Raw genomic sequence first — 19,938 nt, forward strand, 5'->3', positions numbered from 1 at the left:
TATATTTATTATTTTTATATTGCCTATTAGAGTAAAAGAGAATATGCAGCAAAAAGTTTAGATTTACGAATTTATTTCATTTTTCTTTTAAGTTTAAATCCAATTTAGTCTTTGCCACTTTCCGCTCCGTTTGGTTTTAAGGGTGCGTTTGGTTCACGAAATGTAAGATTACCTGTGGGAATAAAAAATTACCAGTGGGAATAAAAGATTACCAGGGAATAGGATTACTGAGAATGTTATATTTTATGATTGGTTGGTTTAGCAGGAATGTAAGATTACTGTGTTTGGTTAAAGGAATAAAAGATTATTGGAATGTATATTTGACCAAATTGTCCTTATTATATATTTGTATTTTTAACAAGTTGGAAAATATTTATGTATTTTCTTTAAAAAAAATTAAATTCATAAAATTTATATAATTTTTTTTTACAAAATTGAAAATATAAAAAGGTTTAATGAAAGGGTAAAATTTTATTTTAAACTCTGAACTTCATATAAAATTGTAATTATAGATTTTTTTTGTAAATCTAAAATAGTTTAAGGATAAATTTGTAATTTAACTTTCGTAGAATTTTTATTATTCAATGACAGAATAAGGATATTTTTGAAAGAAATTTTTTTAAGGGCATTTTAGTCCAAAACGCAGGTAAACCAACAATGCCTAAAGAAAGGGATGTAATGACATTCCCGGTAATATACCTCAAAAAATTCATAGTATCACAAGCTTTGAACCCAATTTATTACAAGTAAACTACATGTTTATTATCTTCACTAATATTTTTTTTTTGCGATTTACACATTCAATTATCATTTTTTAAAATTATATTTAATATTATATTTTAATTTGATCACCTACCATTAAAAAATTAACATAACTATTAAGGTGTTTTTTTAAATAACCAATGATGATGTGATATTATCTTTTGGTGACACATCAATATCATTATTAATTTTTTAACGGTGAGTAACCAAAATAAAACCAAAACATAATGTTAGGTATGATTTTAAAAGCCATAATATCAAAATTAACTCAAACATTTACGAAAATTGTCATTTTGGTTCTTATTCTTTTTATTAAGTATTTTAGCCCCAACATCTCATTTTAGGACAAAAAGCCCCTAACGTTTGATTAAATAGTTACTTTAGCCCTTATCCCTTTTTATAGAAGCATTTTGGCCCCCAAAGTTTTATTTTAAGGTAAAAAGCTCCTATTTTAGAATGTTAATTGTTTGTTAACTAATGGTTTCCATCTATGGAGGGTCCTTTTTACTCCAAAATAAAATGTTGGGGTCAAAATGCTAAAAGAGAAAATGAGCCAAAGTATCATTCTGGTAAATGTTAGGGGTTAATTTTGATATTATGTCATTTTGGAAAAAAAATAGTTAGATGATCAAAACGGAATAAAAGTAATAATTGAGATACCAAACTTGTAGTATACCCTAGAGTATAATATGTAAGCTTATTGGCCAACTCTAAATTCAAAGCTTTTTCATTAAGTAGCAACATGAAGTGAATTAGGATTCCCTTTTAAAAAAAACACACACACAAAAGTAGATTTCTGATTTCTTTCTTGGAAAGCCAACACAAAAGAGGAGGATTGAAGAAGCAAAAGGGTCGGTGTCTCCATGCCCGACTCACCCCATCTCTTCTTCTGCTTCCTTCCATCTATTTATGTCTGATGCTCTTCTTCCTCCTCAACAAGAGAAAACAAAGAAGGTATAATCTTCCACCTGGGAACATGGGTGGCCTTTTGTTGGTGAAACCATGGGTTACTTGAAGCCTTACTCTGCTACATCGGTTGGTGAATTCATGCACCACCATATATCCCGGTAATCTTTGAGTTTCAACCCTTTTTTTAGAAAACAGAAACAGAAACTTTCTCTTATGTTTTTGAATCAATTCAACGTTTTTCCAGGTATGGGAATATCTACAAATCAAACTTGTTCGGTGAGAAGACAATAGTTTCTGCAGATGCTGGGCTGAACAAGTTCATATTACAAAACGAAGGGAGACTATTCGAGTGCAGTTACCCGAGGAGTATCGGTGGCATTCTTGGGAAATGGTCGATGTTGGTTTTAGTTGGAGATATGCATAGAGACATGAGAATTATATCACTCAATTTCTTGAGCAACGCAAGGTTAAAGACTCGGCTTTTGAGAGAAGTGGAGAAGCATACTTTGCTTGTTCTAAGTAGTTGGAAAGAGAAGTGTGTATTCTCAACTCAGGATGAAGCAAAAAAGGTGCGACTTTCTTTACTGGAGAAGAAAAATCGAAGTTGGTAGCTTGTGAATTTGTGTGTTTTATTTTTTTTTTTTTTTGCAGCTCACTTTCAATTTGATGGCAAAAAACCGACCCTGGACATGCTGAGACCGAGCAGCTGAAGCAAGAATATGTTACTTTCATGAAAGGAGTGGTTTCTGCTCCTCTCAATTTGCCTGGAACTGCATACAGAAAAGCCTTGCAAGTAAAACTATGAAACCCAGATATGTTCTTTTCTAGTTATAAACTGTGGAATCTGATGGTTCATTTATGTTTATTTGGCAGTCTCGATCAACAATCCTGAAATTTATCGAGAGAAAAATGGTGGAGAGGAAAAGGAAGATGAAGGAGGGAAAAGAAAACGCGGAGGAAGATGATCTTCTTGAATGGGTTTTAAAGCATTCCAATCATTCGACAGAGCAAATACTTGATTTGATTTTGAGCTTGCTTTTTGCTGGACATGAAACTTCATCGGTAGCCATAACCTTAGCCATCTACTTCTTGCCAGGTTGCCCATGGCCATTCAACAGTGAGAGTAAGCAACCCACTGCTTGTTTTACTGCAAAATCTTTCATTTTTTCCTTATAATTCTGTTTTCTAAAAATGTAATCACAGGAAGAACACCTTGAAATTGCCAGAGCCAAGAAGCAATCAGGGGAGATTGAGCTCAACTGGGATGATTACAAGAAAATGGAGTTCACACAATGTGTAAGCTAAGCTAAGCTCTCTCGCTTTTAGTTAACCATATATATATTTTTTATGGTAAAAAACAAAAATATCCCCGACTATAAGATATTATTTTGTTAAGTCTCTCGAATATTATAAGTTACAAAATGGTTTTTTAATTATAGGGTGTTATCGACTATTAAATGTTACAAAATGATTTCCTAATTATAGGGTGTTGTTTTGTTAAGTCTCTAACTATTAAAAGTTACAAAATGATCACTCGACTATTTATATATTTCAAATTCATCCTTTTTTCGTTAAAAATTAGGTGGTCATCCAAGCTAGACGTTAACCTATTGACTGAGATGTGATAAAATTAATCCCAAAACCGTTTATATTATTTTATCGAGTCAATATTTGAAACATTATGTCGTTGAGTCAGTGCTTGAAAACAACGCGATACTAGTATACATCATTAAAATATGACTTTATTATATCTAAGTTAACAAATTAACGTCTAACTCATACAATTATCAATTATTTTAACGAAAAAGAAAAAAAATTGGAACATTTGAATATTCGGGAGATTGAACAAAATAGTACCCTGTAATTGGAGGATTATTTTATAACTTTAATAGCTGTTGGACTTAACAAACCATTATATGATAGTTGGATACTAAATATGTAGTTTACCATTGAATCTAAAGTTATTTTGGGTCATTTTATTAATGTTGCACAATTTTGTATAGGTTATTAATGAGACACTTAGGCTTGGTAATGTGGTCAGATTTCTGCATAGAAAAGCTCTAAAAGACGTTCGGTACAAAGGTAAGCTAAAAACATGCTACTACTTTAAATAGCTGGCTTAAACCAAGCAGCTTTTGATTTTAAAAAATTGGAGCTTAAGAACAATAATTTTATTTTTGGGGTGGTGGAAAAGGTTATGATATTCCATGTGGGTGGAAAGTGCTCCCGGTGATTGCAGCAGTGCACTTGGATCCCTGTTCAAGACTTCAATCCATGGCGATGGCAGGTCAGTCCATAGTTTATTTTATTTACAAAAATGATTTTAACCCATTTTAAAAAAAAAAAGAAATAGTATGTGAAATGGATTAAATCTGATCGTATATATAACTTATGAAGGATCAATTTTTATCACTATTTTGTAACGAACAACTATATTATACATAATTAATTAATGTATTAACGTGTTTTGCATGGATTGCTGCTTATTATTGTATATAATTTTGGATACCTTGTCAATTTTGATTTATCAAATTCATAAATTGTGAGACATCAACTGTATTGAGGATGAAGTTAACAATACTTCGATTGCTTTATCTAATTAAGAAGAAAATAATATAAAAGGATTGATGTGCGTAGTGGAAAAAGAAGGGCTGGCGAGGACTCAATGAATTATGAGAAAAGGGCCCCAAAATAATCAAAAATTCCAAAACCGTTACAACTCCATTTTTCAAACGGGGAGGATCACAAAACAAACATCCTCCCCTCCATTAATTTTTTGGGTAAACTACACGTTTAGTGCCAAAGTATCATTTTTATTCTGTTATAATCATCCAACTTTTTTTCAAAGTACACTTAACATTTGGTCCTGATTTTATTTTGGTTACTGCCGTTAAAAAAATAATATAATTATTGGTGTGACATATTTTATTTTTTCAATGATGACATAGCAATATCTGATGGTGACACATCAGCATTCCCATGAATTTTTTAATTGAATGTGGCCAAAATGAAATCGAAACTAAAAGTTAGATATGATTTTAGAAAAAAATAGTTGAGTGACCAAAACAGAAGAAAAATGATAGTTGAGGTACTAAATGTGAAATTTACCCAGTATTTTTATCAATATCATTTATTTGAATCTTAGTTGATGTACTAAATGTGAAAAACGTCAGACATTCTATATATTCATTTATTTGAATCTTAGTTTTTTTCCCTTTCTAAAATCAATATCAGGCTTTAATTATTGCACTAATTTTATTAGTTTATTCAATTCATTCTAAATTTCTTTATCCCATCCCACCTTTTACTTTGTTTTGATAAAACAAAATGTATAAATAATGTTAAAAAATAAGTAAAACAACCTGAAAAATGAAAACAAAAAAAAAATATATAAAATAAAAAATAATAATTACTAGACAAAATAAAATTAAAATTTACATTAATACGCTTGATGCGAATATAAATATATGTACTTTGAATATGTTTGTCTTGCCCTTTTTCTTCATGTGATATACTATATCCAACACGAGCGGCAGAGCCTTCTATTTTATGACTTGAACTCTGATGGGAAGGCCTTTAGGGAAGTCTACAAATGGGAAGGCAATGTTAAAAGTTTCAAAGTTTGGCAACCAACTTTGGAAAATGTTTTTTTCAAAGTTTGGTAAATGTTTCTTTGAAAAATGTTTTTCAAAGTTTGGTAAAATTTTGGTAGATGTTTGTTGAAAATAGGAATGGGTAAATTCACTTTAGTCATTGCACTTTAGGGTATTTTCAAAGATTAGTCCCTAAGTTTCTACTATAAATACCCTTACCCATTTAGCTTCAAAATCATCCCAAAACATTTCTTTCTTCCTATACTAGAGAGCTTTCTTGTGAGTAGTGAGTGTTTTGTAAACACCTGTAAATTTTCTCTCTTAGTAAAAGATCTGCAGCAGCCCGGAGACGTAAGCACAATTGGCTGAACTCCGTTATCAATTTTCGGGTATTATTTTTCCGCTTTTATTTCGCATTCTCACTAATCTGGTTATAGGGAAATTACTTGTACTCGGTTTATTTTCCTAACAACTGGTAATCAGAGCTTTTGGTTGTGAATTTTGTCAATTTTTCTGTGAGGTTACTATTCATTACTATTCACGTAAATAGTGAATTTTGTGAATAGTGAAATTTCGGTCGGCGATACGAGTTTGTCGACGGTGGTGTTCTAATACACGGTGGTTCGCAAGAATTGTCAGAAACGATCCAAAAGAAGCCAGATTCGAGTGGAAGCGATGGCTGCAGACGAAGGGAAGGTGAAAATTGAAAAGTTCGATGGTGCGGACTTTGGCTTTTGGAAGATGCAGATTGAAGATTTTCTGTACCAGAAAAATCTTTATCAACCTCTCTCAGGAAAGCAACCAGAGGGCATGAAGAATGAAGACTGGGCTCTTCTCGACCGACAAGCCCTCGGAGTCATCCGACTGACGTTGTCCCGAAATGTTGCTTTCACATAGCAAAGGAAAAGACCACGGCGGGTCTTATGGCGGCTCTCTCCAGTATGTATGAGAAACCATCGGCCTCAAACAAAGTTCATTTGATGAGGCGATTATTCAATTTGCGGATGACGGAAGGGGCATCGGTGGCACAACACCTAAATGAACTCAACACAATCACAACCCAGTTGAGTTCAGTGGAAATTGAGTTCGATGATGAAGTTCGAGCTTTAATTCTCTTATCATCTCTACCAGACAGTTGGAATGCTACTGTTACAGCAGTCAGCAGTTCGTCGGGAAACAGCAAATTAAAATTCGACGATGTTCGGGATCTGGTACTGAGTGAAGAAATTCGACGGAGAGAATCGGGTGAAGCATCAACCTCCTCAGCCTTGCACACGGAGTCTAGAGGAAGAACTTCAGAAAGATATTCAAATCGTGGCAGATCAAAATCCAGACGGGAAAAATCTAGAACGGGAAAGAAAGATTTTACCTGTTATAATTGTGGCAAGAAAGGTCACTTTAAAAGAGATTGCCGAGCACTGAAGAAAGATACCGGTGCACAGGAATCTGCCAACGTGACAGAGGAGACAGGTGATGCCATGATTCTAAGCGTCAACAGTCCGATTGAATCATGGATCTTGGATTCAGGGGCATCTTTCCACTCCACCCCATGCCAAGAAATCATGGAGAACTATGTCAGTGGTGATTTTGGGAAGGTTCATCTTGCTGATGATGAAACCTTAAAGATCGTCGGAAAAGGAGACATCCGACTAAAGTTGCCAAACCAGACCACCTGGAAGCTGACAGGAGTGAGACATATTCCTGGCCTCAAAAGAAATCTGATTTCTGTTGGACAGCTTGATGGAGAAGGATATAGCACAACCTTTTCAGGCTGTGAATGGAAGATTACCAAAGGAGCACTCGTCATTGCTCGTGGTAAGAAGACTGGTACTCTCTATGTAACCTCAAATTTAGAGAATATCATTGCAGTAGCAGATGCTGATGGAAAATCAACCTATGGCACCAAAGGCTTGGCCATATGAGCGAGAAAGGGATGAAGACACTTTGTCAAAAGGGAAGCTGCCGGATCTAAAAAATGTAGATGTCGGACTATGTGAGGATTACATCTTTGGCAAACAAAAGAAAGTCAGTTTTGCAAAGATTGGCAAGACACCCAAGGCAGAAAGGTTAGAATTGGTTCATACTGATGTATGGGGACCATCCCCAGTTCCATCTCTTGCAGGCTCACTATATTATGTCACCTTCATCGATGATTCAACAAGGAAGGTGTGGGTTTATTTTCTGAAGAAGAAAAGAAGTCTTCGATATCTTCAGAAAATGGAAGGCCATGGTGGAAAATGAGACTGGTTTGAAAGTCAAGCGGTTGAGGTCTGACAATGGAGGAGAGTACAGAGACAGTAGATTCAGAGATTTCTGTGAAAACAATGGGATCAAGATGGAGACAACAGTTCCCAAGACACCGCAACATAATGGTGTAGCAGAGCGCATGAACAGAACTCTGAATGAACGTGCCAGAAGTATGAGGATACATGCCGGCTTGCCCAAATTTCTATGGGCTGAAGCAATCAACACTGCAGCTTACTTGATCAACCGTGGGCCCTCAGTTCCTTTGGATGGCAGAATACCAGAGGAAGTTTGGAGCAAGAAAGAAATAAACCTTTCACACTTAAGAGTGTTTGGTTGTATTTCTTATGTACACATAGACTCTGCTGAAAGAAGTAAGCTTGATGCTAAGTCCAACAAATGTGCCTTTGTTGGTTATGGCGGTGATGAGTTCGGTTACCGGTTTTGGGACTATGAAAATCGGAAGATCATCAGAAGCAGAGACGTCATTTTCAATGAAAATGTGATGTACAAAGATAGATCAACCGCAGAATCAAGTAATGAAGCTGAAACAAAGGAATTTGCTGAGTTCGAGGAGATTTCTGGAAATGATGTTCAGATCAATCCTGAAGCAGTTCAAGAAGAACCAGGCACACCAGAACTGAGACGCTCCTCCAGAATTCCTAAACCAACCCAACGGTATTCTCCTTCTTTACACTACTTGTTGCTGACTGACAATGGTGAACCAGAGTGCTATGATGAAGCAATGCAAGTGGAGGATTCAGTCAAGTGGGAGTCTTCCATGAAAGATGAGATGGACTCGCTTATGTCAAATCAGACATGGGAATTAGCTGAATTACCACCAGGCAAGAAAGCGCTCCACAACAAGTGGATTTACAGGATCAAAGAAGAGCACGATGGGAGCAAACGCTACAAAGCAAGATTGGTTGTCAAAGGCTTTCAGCAAAAAGAAGGTATTGACTACAATGAAATTTCTCTCCAGTCGTAAAATTGTCTACAATCAGACTGGTGTTGAAAATTGTAGCTGCAGAGAATTTACATCTTGAGCAGTTAGATGTAAAGACAGCTTTCCTTCATGGTGATTTGGAGGAAGAAATCTATATGAGGCAGCCAGAAGGCTTCATAGAGGCAGACAAGAAAAACCTGGTATGCAGGTTGAAGAAGAGCTTGTATGGTTTAAAACAAGCTCCTAGACAGTGGTACAAGAAGTTCGATAGCTTCATGAGTAGCAGTTGTTTTATCAGATGCCAAGCAGATCATTGTTGCTACATCAAGAGGTTCGACAACAGCTTCATTATTTTATTATTGTACGTTGATGACATGCTCGTTGCAGGCTCAGACATGCAAGAGATTATACACTTGAAGCAAAAATTGTCGAAGCAGTTTGCTATGAAGGATCTGGGCGCTGCAAAGCAGATTCTTGGGATGAGGATCAAGAGAGACACAAAGTCGGGGACATTGATGTTATCACAGGCTGAGTACATCAACAAAGTACTCTCCAGGTTCAACATGCAAGATGCTAAACCAGTAAGTACACCTTTAGGTGTTCATTTCAGACTCTCCAAAGACCAATCACCAAAGACGGAGGAAGAACGTGCACACATGGTGAAGGTGCCGTATGCCTCAGCAATTGGAAGTCTGATGTATGCCATGGTTTGTACCAGACCAGATATTGCTCATGCAGTGGGAGCTGTTAGCAGGTACATGAATAATCCGGGCAAGGTACACTGGGAAGCAGTCAAATGGATCCTCAGATATCTTCGGGTACCACAAACAAAGCACTTTGTTTCAAAGGTGGAGATATGATACTGACAGGCTATGTAGATGCTGACTTAGCCGGAAATGTCGACATCAGAAGGAGCACTACAGGGTATGTCTATACTCTAGGAGGCACTGCAGTGAGTTGGGTTTCTCAACTACAGAAGATAGTTGCTCTCTCCACAACTGAAGCAGAATATGTCGCTGTTACGGAAGCCAGCAAGGAGATGGTTTGGCTCCAAAGTTTCTTGGAAGAGTTAGGCAAGAAACAAGAAAACAATATCTTGTATTGCGACAGTCAAAGTGCTATCCATCTAGCAAAGAATCCGTCTTTTCATTCCAGGACAAAGCACATACAATTGAGATATCATTTTATCCGGTCTCTTCTGGAAGATGGGATTTTGAAACTTGAAAAGATTAGTGGAGCTCAAATCCGGCAGACATGTTGACAAAGACGGTGACTACGGACAAACTGAAGTTGTGTTCAACTTCAGTTGGCATGCTAGAATAACAAGACCAGACATGCTGCTGCATTGATCGAGGTGTGAAGACATATTAAAATCAGTCTTCAAGTGGGAGATTGTTAAAAGTTTCAAAGTTTGGCAACCAACTTTGGAAAATGTTTTTTTCAAAGTTTGGTAAATGTTTCTTTGAAAAATGTTTTTCAAAGTTTGGTAAAATTTTGGTAGATGTTTGTTGAAAATAGGAATGGGTAAATTCACTTTAGTCATTGCACTTTAGGGTATTTTCAAAGATTAGTCCCTAAGTTTCTACTATAAATACCCTTACCCATTTAGCTTCAAAATCATCCCAAAACATTTCTTTCTTCCTATACTAGAGAGCTTTCTTGTGAGTAGTGAGTGTTTTGTAAAACACCTGTAAATTTTCTCTCTTAGTAAAAGATCTGCAGCAGCCCGGAGACGTAAGCACAATTGGCTGAACTCCGTTATCAATTTTCGGGTATTATTTTTCCGCTTTTATTTCGCATTCTCACTAATCTGGTTATAGGGAAATTACTTGTACTCGGTTTATTTTCCTAACAGGCAAAGGCTTCATCCGTGTCGGCTAACTCCCACTGGTACTTGAGGACCAAATGGTGGATGAATACCGCCATTTCCAGTTTAGCCAATTCCGTTCCTGCACATAGCCGCGGTCCTCCCCCGAATGGCATGAAGTAATTGCTTGGAGACGACGATGACGATGTCGCCAACCCACGACTGCCGTTATTTTGCTATACAAAAGGTGAATATTATATCGATAATCCACTAACATAAAAATTCGTGTTCAACAATAAAATTAAGATATCAGAATTAGAATTTAAAGCTTACAATCATATATGAATATATATAACATGACCCTCTGTGAGCATAACCTATTGGATATATACTCTTAGAGAGTTAACACTGCAAACATGCATTATCGACCAAAGTTGTATATATTTGTATTAAAAAATATTAGTAAATAACTCATCAAATTATATTAATGATAGAAGAAAATATTATGTTTTTTTAAAAGAATATGTTTAAATAATTATATCTGGAAAATATATATTTAACTTTTCAATAATTAAAAAAATTCTGAATAAATCTTGTGATATAATGAGGGGGAAAATCTAAAAGAAGGGATTAGTCATTAATTACAAATGTGTATAGCTATGAACTGTGATTGACACGCCGGAAAGGGGCCACCACCCTGCACGTGCACGCGGGAACCCCACAGCCCACATGGAGGGCTTTAATCATCATCTTAAAACCCCCCACACGCACTAGACTAGAAGCCAGACCTCGACCCCAAACCCCAATAGCAATGCCCTCCTCTGCTCTACTTTTATATCTTACTGTCTGGGTTTGCCTCAATATCTTCCCATTTTTTTTCATTTTGGGGAGAAAGAAATTGATCCAGGGACAATTTAGGGGCGTGAGATGGTCTTCTTTTTTAAATTTTACATTTTTAGATATTTTTATATTTTATATTCAAAACCTACTTTTATTCTTCAAATTTTATAAATTTATTTTCTCTTAAAATTTTATAAATTCATCATTCTAATAAAAAAATCATATACCCGTCGTCTTTGAATAGATCTAAGATTCTAAAGACACGATCATTATTGATTATTTAATTTTATATCTTTTAAAATTTTATATTTTTATATCTTTTAAATTTTTAATATAAATTGTAATTTTTTAATATAAAATCATGCACCTGTGTCCGTTAACTATTACAACAAGGAGCCGTTCATTAATGATGAGTGATGACGGTTCATGGGTTTAGAGAACCGTTGGATCATAGCTTAGCTTTCAGATATCTTTGTGTATGCCTATTTGCCTTATCCTGATACGACAGTGATCAACGGCTCTGATGAAACTTCAAGTGCCCCACATGATTTAAATGTTTATTTACAATTCCCCATATAATTTCAACACCATGTTTTACCAAAAAGGAAAAATAAAAGCTTATGGGTAATGCTGCCATTCAATTAAACATATCAAGTTATCTTAATGTCAAGTGATCTTAATGTCAAGAGGAATATTATTTTGTTTAAATGTCATAAGTTCAAACAATTGTGCGAAAATTATTAATGATTAAATAAAAATTATAAATAAATAATAATTTAAAATTATAAATAAATAATAATTTAAAATTATTAAAAAATAATATAATTAACCAAATAAATTAAATAATTGAGCCGATAAAAATACATACTGTTATCACATTTTATCTGTGTAAGGTCAAGTAGGAGTTTAGACGCATCTTTCATATTTTGTAACATAGACTTGTTTCTGTGTCTTCTTCGAATACAACAGAATCCAAATCTAATCTTCAATCAATCTGTAATTAATTAATTAACATATTTATAGTAATCAATCAAATAAGAAAGGACATACATAACCACCACATAAATAGTTAATTAGTCCCGTTTAAGAGTTCAAAACAATATTTTGGTCTCATGTTCCCTATAATTAGTTTAGCATACACAAGATTTGCTTGTGTATAGTTGTTGATTATTTTGTGAATTTGTTTACATCCTCTAAGCATATGATTGATGATTCTATTATTGATGCTATTGTACTTGTTATCACTCCTGATATGAATCGTGCATTATGTTCGGAATTTACTTTTGATGAGATTGTTGCAGCATTCCGTGATATCAATCCTAGGAAAGCATCAGGTATTGATGGTATACCTGGCAGCTTCTATCGAATACATTGAGACCTTGTTGGTAATGATTTGGTGTGACTCTGTTTGCAATTATTGAGAGGTGAATTGGATATGGAGTTGGTGAACAAGAGAGCGTGATTGTTCTCATCCCTAAGGTGCTTGACCCTCAACAGATGAGGCAACTACGACCTATTAGTCTATGTAATGTGGTCTATAAGATTGTTTCAAAGGTGATGATTCGTCGTTTGAAAGGGATTATGAGGACTTGTATCAGTGAGAATCATATTGTTTTTCTTTCAGGTAGGCAAATATCCGATAATATATTAGTGGCCCATGAGCTTTTTAATTATCTGAATTCATCTAAAAATGGTCCGAACAAATGGGTTGCACTTAAGTTGGACATGGAAAATGTGTATAATAGAGTGAAGTGGCATTTGCTGCGACAGGTGATGTTACAGTTAGGTTTCTATTCTACCTAGGTTGGTACTATAATGAGATGGGTAGAATCAGTTACTTTTTCAATTCGTGTAAATGGTAGTTTTACTCGTGAGTTCAAATCTAGTAAAGGACTGAGACAATATGATCCTCTTTCTCCTTTCTTATTCATTTTTTGTACTCAAGTTTTGTCTGTTTTGTTACACAGGTTACGGAATCAGAACAAGATAAGGGGTATTAGTGTAATATCCCAAAATCAGGGCTAGTGACTAAAATGGAAGTTTTGAAAACTATGTTTAATTTTGAAAAATTGAAAAGTTCAGGGACTTAACTAGAAAATTTTGATGTTGGATTTAATAATAAAGTTTGAAAGTAATAAGGGTATTATGGTCTTTTCTAAGAGAAGATTTTTATTTTCTCTTTTTAAGGGATATAAACACGTGGATAATGGTATAAAGGAAAAGAAAAGTCTGAAGACTTGGTTATCTTCTTCCTCCCGTGCCTTCAGTGATAAGGTGAGTTGGTTTCAACTTGATTGATTCTTTCATTTTAAAGTTGGTTTTGATTCTTGGAGTGTTAAGAAAGCTTAAGGAAAGGTTATAGTAGTGTAAAACTAAAAGATGAAGAAGTTATGGAAGATTTAATATAAGGGGTGGTTAACTGAAATTGTGGAAAGAAGTTAATAAATGAGTTTTGAGATTAAATTTGACTTGTCATCAGTTAGAATAAGTAGTTTAAGGTGTTATAAATAAAATTAGAACATGTTGAAAATGTAGTGAGATTTTTGATTTTAAGATTTGTGTTAAAATATTGAAGACCATGATGTGTTATATAGATATAAATTGATTTAAGTAAGTGTAATTGAGTTTTATGGCATGAAAGGTTTAGGTTGGTATTGGATAATTTTTGGGTTAGTGAAGCATACTCTGGGCTAGTAGTATCGGTATCGGTTGAGTAGGTACCGATACTACAAGATAAATTATGTGATAATTATGCGTAGAGTATCAATATTGCATGAACAGTATCGATACCAAAGGCAAAAATGGGATAAATATTCATGGGGTATCGATACTGAAGTGGTAGTATCGGTACCATGGGTATCGATACCAATGGGGAGGTATTAGTACCATTTCTTGTAATAAAATTTCAGAATCGAAAATGGGTATCGATACCGTATAAGGGTATCGATACTACAAGTTTAGAGGTATCGGTATTGTGCTTGTAGTATAGATACTACCTAAGTTGGAATTAAGGAATCAGTGCTTTGTTTAGTTTATATGGGCAAGAATCTTTCTAAGTATTTCGAATTTCGATATTTATTGAATTGTATAATTGTGTAGATGTCGATCGGAAGCAAGTATCTGATGAGTCAACGAGATAAGATCGAGAAAGAAAGAGATAAGTGCATGACTTGGACTAGTGAGACCAAGGTGAGTGCATGTTATTATGTATAGGGTGTTTTATGGAAATAAGACTTGCAATGAGTCTATTTCCACTATTAGATTGTAAGAGTCCATGAATACAAGTGTAGTATTGATATGATTTCTTTATGGACATGAATACATGCATATGTTTATATGTTAAATATGTGATTATTAGTCATGAGAATACATGTATATATGATACATGCTATGTGACCATGATATATGTGTTATGTGATATATGTGACCACATGATAATATAATATAAGTTATATGATACTAAACTAATGGAATATATGAAAAGGTGGTATGAGCTATGTGATAAGTATCTATATGTTCATATGTCCATGAAAAGATATAATAACAAGATATAAGCCATATGATATGTGATATGTGAAATATATGGAAATATTCTACGTGTAAGTGAACTATATGTCTATGTGATATGATTTATAAGAATTGTGATAAATAGTAAAGCCCATGTTATGTGATAAGAGAGCTAGAGGTATAGTTGGAATACCAAGAGTCGAGGGTTCTACATGGTCCTTCGGGATATATATGTAATCCTTTGGAACATATATGTGGTTATTCGGGACACATATTTACTCATTTGGAATATATATGTGATCCTTAAGGAGTGGTCCTTCGGGACATCTATGTGGTTCTTCGGAACATTTCTACGCGGTCCTTTGGGACAAATTCTATGTTCCCCTAGTGAGAATTTATACGAGTTATAGTGACATCATATGTACACAACCTTAATGTACTCACATATCTTTAGTTCTCACAAGTGTACATGGGTAAATAAAAGATATAACATAAGAAACTTTATGTAATGTTATGTGTTTTGCTTTGTGGAATGTATGATATGATATGCATGAGTGTTAAGGATAAGATTACAAGATTAAAGGAATTGATGCAAATAATATTGGTAATAATAATAATGTGAATGATGATAATGATAGTATAAAAATATGTGTGTGTGTGTGTGAGTGTGTGTGTGTGTGTGTGTGTGTGTGCAATGGTCATATGAATTATTAAATAATTTTTGCATGATATTAGTGTGTGAATTGTCCGTGTATTGTTAGATAATTAAGGTTTTCCGTAGTCATTTTATATGCCTCACTAAGTCATCAACTTAGCGTGTGAGTGTTTCACACGTAGGTTTCGAGAAGATTGAGGAGAAAGACATGTCAGCTTCTCCTTTCTGGATATCAGATTAGAAAAACATTTTATTAAATTGTCCGTGTATTGTTAGATAATTAAGGTTTTCCGTATTTTATATGCCTCACTAAGTCATCAACTTAGCGTGTGAGTGTTTCACACGTAGGTTTCGAGAAGATTGAGGAGCAAAGAGGAGAAAGACATGTCAGCTTCTTCTTTCCGGATATCAGATCAAAAAAACATTTTATTAATATTCATTTTGTTATATGAAATGTAGTTGGCATATAAATAAAAGATTTGAATTGTATACGCTCTGATAAGTTTTGTAAACTCTTTTATATGGAATAATATGAATTATGAAGTTTTATATAATATTAGTGGGAAATTTTCATTATTGTGTACAAGTAAAGGTTTTGAAAAGTCAATAAGACACCTAGGACTCGTGTTCGAGTCGGATACGAGTTGGGGGTGTTACGATTAGTGCTAGTCAGAATTAGCCTAAAGTGACTCATCTACTTTTTGCAGATGAAAATATTATCTTTCTTCAGAATTCCTTATAGGAAGCTAAGCAGATCAGAGAGGCTTTGTATATTTCTGAGGATTCTTCTGGTCATAAAGTGAACCTTGACAAATCGGTTCTCTATTTCAGCCCTGACATGATCATTTTTCTATCTTGGACACTACCTCGGCATGCCTCTATATATTGGGAAGAATAAGATAACTACCTTTGGTTATTTGAAGGAAAAGATGCATGACAGGATTGATGGCTGGACTAAGTAACTACTCTCGTATGGTGGTCGAGAGGTGTTCCTTTAAGTTGTGGCACAAGCATTACCGTAGTATGTGATGTTGTGTTATTTGTTACCTGGGTGTTTGATTAATGATATGACTAATGTAATTAGACTTTACCGGTGGTCTGGTTATGTTTATAAATATGGATGGCCTTTAGTTGCTTGGAAGACTTTATATAAGCCTAAGTGTGTTGGTGGGTTGGGGTTTTTGGATCTTCACAGCTTCAACATGGCACTTCTGGGTAAACATGTGTGTCGATTTATACGAGAACCTAATAGCTTGGTTGCACGAGTGTTTCGAAAGAAGTATTTTTCGGATGGAGATATATTGAATGATTCTCTTAAGGATAAAAGTTCATTTTCTTATAAAGGTCTTCATAAGTCTATTCAAGTATTGCGTGGAGGGCTCTTTTGGATAGTTGGCATTGGGAGCGGTGTTCGAGTCATTCTGACAGATGGGGGGACTAAAGTTGTATGTTTATCAAGGATTTATATTGATTCTTCTCATAATCTTATTCTTTTCCCTGAGTTTATGTTGCATGGTACTAATTTTGGAATGAACCTTTGATTTGTAGGGTTTTTTTTCCTAATATAATGTTAGGCAGGTGTTGGTGGTTCCCATTGCACCTTGTCAAGGGGATATGATTGTTTGGAGCAACAATGATTCTGTTATGTATTATTTTGTTCAGGTTACTAGTGGTTACAAAAAAGTGCATACGACAATGAGCTTAGTCTAGGGTATGGTCAGTCATTTCAAAGATGCAGTTGCTTCCGAAAATCCGTATCTTTGTTTGGCTTTTAGCTTGTAATATACCTTAGCTATGGGTAGTCATCTCAAAGATGCTGGGTTGGTTGGTGGTATTTTCCCAATGTGTTCTTCCGCTAAAGAAACAACATTGCATGTTGTTCGTTGTTGTTCTCGAGCTCAAGAGATTCTGCGTCTTGCCGACATTCCTACTAATGTTGCTCTTAGCATGGTGGATGATCCTTTAGTTTGATTGGAGCATTCGTTATCCATTTTTGTGCATGATGATTTTGCTATCTTAATGGTTATTTTGTAAAATGTTTGGAATAATCATAATTCTTTTGTTCATAATTGAAGTCACCTTGGGTTCCGATTACAAATACAAAGATCCTTTATCAAGAGTATTTGAGCTCGATTATTAAGGAGAAGATGGGTCAACATGCACATGGAAGGACGACTAACAATGATGTTTTGAGAGACGCTGTGGATAAGTGGTAACCTCCAGCGGCGGGGTGATTAAAGTAAATATAAATGGTGCCTTTGATGATATGCGTCGTATTTTTGCAGTTGGTGTTATTGTGTGGGACAAGAGAGGTCAGGTTCTTAGAGGCATTGCTCAACCATCTATAAGATGTTTGGAAGCTAAGTTATCAAAGTATCATGTTATTCTTACTATACTCTGACTTGTTTATGATAGAGGGTGGAGAATGTTAATTTTGAAATAGATTCGTTGATGCTTGTTCAAAAGATTATGCTTACTGATGATATTTCTACCTTTAGCCTTTTTGTCAAACAAGCTCGTGCAATCTTTCAGTCTAATCTTGGGTTTTATATTACCTTTGCTCACCGTGCTTGTAATACTATTGCTCACAAATTAGCTGTAACACCCTAATTTAGGGGCCAAATAATAAGTTTTCAAAACTTATATTTGGTTTTAAAATGTATAGAAAATTCATAGACCCAGTCCTGAATTTGCCATTTTTGTTGGATGTTGAAATTTTAAACCCCCTTCCCCTATTAATCTGGTTTTTCCCTAAAAATTAACCCTAAATCCATCTCCCAGCCGACCCTCCTTTGTTACCACATTCTATCGCTGTCCGGCCATTATTCGTCGCTCCGACGCCACCTACAGACTCGTTTTCGAACGGTGATCAAAACATGACCCCTAGCCCGTTCTGAATCGACGTCGTTCGCTGTAAATCACACCAAAAAAGTTCATCAAAAACCCACCGATCACCGCTCATTTATGACGTTTCCGGCTGCCACCGGTGTTGTCTCGCCTCACCGCTTGCACCATTGAACTCACCATCGTCATGCACTCAAAACCTGACCAGTTTTGTTCACTGTGGATGTGTCGTCTTTGGTCCACCGTTTGGGTAAGTTCCGATCCGTTTGTGAGTAAGTTTTGATATGGTTTAAGTGTGATATTGGATTGGTTTGGGGTGTAAATGAATTCCTAGTTGTGTTTGGAGTGATCGGTCAGTAGAAATGGTCCCAGATGCCACCGTACGCGTTGCTACACGTTGGCATTTCGCGTGGGGGTCTCCGTCTAGTCCAAAAAATTTCTGGAACCGGTTCAATCGATCTGTATAGGCCCTAATCAGTCCATGCAGAATAGACCCATCTTCTCGACTCGAACTGTTGACCCGAACTGTTTACTTTTGTCAGAGTTGACCGTTGACTTTGACAGGTCTGACCTTGACCGTTGACTTTGACTGAAAAAGTCAAATGTTCTGAAAAACTCTATTTTATGTTTTTCGACGTACTGAGTCTGATTTCGAAGTATGTTTTGCCAAATTCACACCCAATAAGCCATTTTTCAAGGTTTTATCTTCGGATTCAATATGGTTTCCAAATTAAGTTCAGTTTTTGATGTTAATTCGGTTGCTTTGTATTCGAGAAATTATTAGAAGTTGGATTCAAGTTCGAGAGTGATCGATTGGAGTTTAAATGTTTGATCGGTGGGGTACAAAAATCGAGGTAATATATTTCTACCTTATGCATGATTTATGGAACATGTTGGAAATTGATAAATATAAGGATTGATATGATTGGTCTCATCTATATAGTAAACTATTCCTAAACTTGATCCGATTACGACAAAAAGTCAGTAAACGAACATGACTCATATGGCTCACGTAAGAAAATGGAAGGTCATTCAGAAATAATAATAATAAGTTCGGTGATTCAATATTAAATGAATTAATTTCAAAATCCGTAAATTTTGATAAAATTTCTTTAAAGGTTAAATATCAGGATTATGTGGATTAGAAATTACCAAAATAGCCTTTTGAGGTAAAATTACGAAAATGTTATTGTACAGTAAAAGACCAAGACTTCCCCGGAAGGTGTAAAATAACTCCGAAAAGACCTACTGGATCAATTATTAGAAAAACTACATAGGATTAAATTGAAAGGAATTACTAAAATAACGTCGAGATTCGTAATAATTATAATAACCCGAATGATCAAAGGAATAAATATCATGAACTCTAAAGAAACTAGAATACTTGAAGCCTAATATATCAGAAGTAATGTCACTAAAAGATTGATATAGATGATAAGTTCAAATTAAATAAAAAGACTGGACATAAGAAAAGGATTAAAGTACCCTGGATCCAAAAAATGACCAAAATACCCTTATAGCCTAGAATAAGTGAATGTCTTCGATTAATTAAGGAATCCAAATAAGAATAGATGTTGTACCAAAATACCCTTATACCAAAATGAACTCTTTCGATAATGATTCTAATTTCTAACATTTTACCTATATACTGAAGATTTGTGTTTCTCTGCCCGATAAGATTATCCTGTATCTCCGAAAAATATCTGGAACATCTAGTGTGTTCCCTGATCACATGGATGTTTTCTTTGATATTTGTTCTGATCTCTGCTCCGACTTCTTATATCTCTATTTACTAACAGAAAATGTGTTATTTGGGGTACTTTGGGATCTG

At 35.0% G+C, this 19,938-nt stretch overlaps 1 pseudogene; it reads left to right on the plus strand.

The window, feature by feature from the left end:
* Positions 1-1,504: 1,504 nt before the first annotated feature.
* On the plus strand, positions 1,505-10,444 carry LOC120176421 (annotated as a pseudogene).
* Positions 10,445-19,938: the final 9,494 nt, after the last annotated feature.

The sequence above is a fragment of the Hibiscus syriacus genome, unplaced genomic scaffold (assembly GCF_006381635.1).
Source record: "Hibiscus syriacus cultivar Baekdansim isolate YM2019G1 unplaced genomic scaffold, ASM638163v2 tig00000329_pilon, whole genome shotgun sequence".
Lineage (NCBI taxonomy): Eukaryota > Viridiplantae > Streptophyta > Magnoliopsida > Malvales > Malvaceae > Hibiscus > Hibiscus syriacus.